The sequence below is a fragment of the Siphateles boraxobius genome, unplaced genomic scaffold (genome assembly GCF_051911475.1).
Source record: "Siphateles boraxobius isolate OS27281-9 unplaced genomic scaffold, OSU_SipBor_1 3, whole genome shotgun sequence".
Lineage (NCBI taxonomy): Eukaryota > Metazoa > Chordata > Actinopteri > Cypriniformes > Leuciscidae > Siphateles > Siphateles boraxobius.
This window is the reverse complement of record NW_027508919.1, coordinates 6,200,345-6,203,033: the sequence shown is the minus strand read 5'-3', so window position 1 is coordinate 6,203,033 and position 2,689 is coordinate 6,200,345. Positions and strand designations below refer to the sequence as shown.

The window sequence follows — 2,689 nt, the reverse complement described above, 5'->3', positions numbered from 1 at the left end:
GCAGCACACATGGTGATATTTCCCCCCCCTTTGGCCTGGAACTTCCACAGTGGCCCTTTGACCTATAACATTCCTTCCTCTGCGCCGTGTTTTGGCAAGGTTAAATCCAGCTTCATCGATAAATACAAATGAATGTGGTGTTTCCAGTGCTTCCACCTCCATTACTCTCTGAAAAACAGTAAGTTCACAGTTTACGTAACTGTAGTAATGCTAGTGTTTTTTTTTTACTGTAAATATTTTTACCATAATAGCTGTATTTGTAACCTCAGAAGTCTTACCTGGACATATTGGAATCTTTGCTCTTTTGCCCGTTCACTGTTTCTCTCGAACGGTCCAGTGTATAACTGTTTCATTTTACAGTAACTTGGTGTTTCTGTAGGACTCGACCAATAGTTGTTGTGCTGACAGAATTACAGTTTTTCTCAATTGCTAAAACACTAAACCCTATTGTCTGAACCAAATGCTCAGTTGCCTGAACCCACTGATTGAATCAATCACTCTTTTGGCAAAACTATAAGCACTTTTCACCTGTTTAGACACAACTTGCCAACACATTTTCATTGTGATGCACCCGTGCTGCATAATGGTGAGCACAGGTGACAAAAGTCAAACACAATTAAAGCAAAGGTGTCACCGCTTGAACACAACAACTCAAAATTGATCACACTTGTGGCTAATGATGTGAGGGACATATACAGTAAGCCAGTTCAGAGAGCACTGGTTTGTGAGGCCCTACAATGGACAGAAATCTGAGAGGAAGAGTTCGTGTGAGAGGAGGTCGAGGTGGTCAGCGAAAACAAAGAACAGTAATATCTGATGAAATCAGAGCTACTGTGATTGACCATGTTCTTGTCCATGGTATGAGCATGGGGGAGGCTGGACAAAGGGTACAACCAAACATCAGTAGACTCACTGTGTCCACCATAATCTGAAGATTTAGAGAAGAGAACAGGTAATTACCTTTTTTTGACATTATAATACAGTATGTAAATGTTGACAGCAATTACTGTATGACATACTATATACTGTACCACAGTATACTGTAAGTAAATATATGTTTCAGTACATCACTGTACCAATGTACTGTAGAATTGTAATGGAGGGTTGGTCTAACTCTTTGTAGGCCTGGTATTCCATGTATATTTTTTGTAACTCCATGTCCTATTTTTGTAGAATTGAAAGACTGCCACATGGGGGGTCACTAATCCTCCACACACCAAGAGACCCTAATTGTTGATATGGTCCGTGAGAACAATGCCATTAAACTGAGTGAAATTCAGCAAAAGATCATTGAGGACCATGTAAATTTTGAGGGTATCAACAGTGTCAGCCTCTCTACTGTTGATCGTGTCCTCAAGCGCAACAACTGCGCATGAAACCGCTATACAGAGTGCCATTTGATCGCAACTCAGACAGAATCAAAGAGCAAAGATTCCAGTATGTACAGGTTGGCATATATCCAGACACATTCAATGTTGATTACTCTAAGTTGTGATTTACTGTAGTGGCCTAAATCACTTTTTCCATATCACTTACAAAACTATATCTATTTCTAGAGAGGGTTTTTCAACTGGATGCAATGGAAAGACCCCATGAATACATCTACATGGATGAAGCTGGGTTTAATCTCACCAAAAGGAGAAGGAGAGGCCGTAATGTGATTGGCCATCGGGCCATTGTTGGTGTTCCTGGGCAGCGTGGTGGCAATGTCACATTATGTGCTGCCATCAGCAATCATGGGGTTGTCCACCATCATGCCAACCTGGGGCCCTACAACACTCACCAGCTCCTGATTTCCCTCAATCACATGCGAGATGCTCTGTTAGGGCAGCAGGATGAGCATCCCATCTATGTTGTTGTTTGGGACAATGTGAGTTTTCACAGAGCCCTCCAGGGTAGAGAGTGGTTCAATATGAACCAAGGTTTTATCAATCTTTGCCTTCCACCGTACTCCCCTTTCCTAAACCCCATTGAGGAATTCTTCTCCTCATGGCGGTGGAAGGTATATGAACGCCAACCTTACACCAGGGTAAATCTCCTGCAAGCCATGGGACTTGCCTGTGGTGACATCGGTGTGGAGGCACGCCAAGCCTGGATACGGCATGCCAGGGGGTTTTTCTCCCGTTGCCTGGCCAGACAAAATGTGGCCTGTGATGTGGATGAAGTCCTGTGGCCTGACTCAGTACGGAGACATGATGCTGTGGCTGAGTAATGCACTTATTTGTATATTTTTGTACTTTATTTTTACACACACACACTTACTGTACACAAGTGGCAAACGCATAAGATTTCTGTTTGTTTTTACAAGTGCTATGTGTAAATACACAAGATTTCTGTTTTGTCTTTTTGTACAAGTGCTAAATGCACAGGTTTTTTTTGTTTTGCAACATGCATTTAGCCTACAGTGAACAATAAACATTTATTTCTCCAGCTTCATGTACTGAGCATTGTGTTTTCTATTTTTCTACGTAGTGTTTAGTGACTGTTCAGTAGTGTTTTTAATTTTGATTGACTCGGGGCACGATTTGACAACATAGTTCAGTTTTGAGCACAGATTGAACTGTTTTGAGGTGAAAGTTTGGTTTTGGAAGAAGAGTCTGAGGTTTTGTGAATGTAGCTTGAAAATTGGGTTTTGTGTTCACAGTTTAGAGAAAAGGAGAGCAGCTTTCAAGAAATGTGTCTTAGCAAT

The 2,689-nt window shown here is 41.6% G+C and overlaps 1 long non-coding RNA gene across 1 annotated transcript; it reads left to right on the top strand.

The window, feature by feature from the left end:
* Positions 1 to 410: 410 nt before the first annotated feature.
* On the top strand, positions 411 to 2,040 carry LOC143757086 (uncharacterized). Its single transcript, XR_013210388.1, has 3 exons — positions 411 to 952; positions 1,174 to 1,447; positions 1,559 to 2,040. It is a non-coding gene; the product is annotated as an uncharacterized LOC143757086 (long non-coding RNA).
* The last annotated feature ends 649 nt before the right edge of the window (positions 2,041 to 2,689 follow it).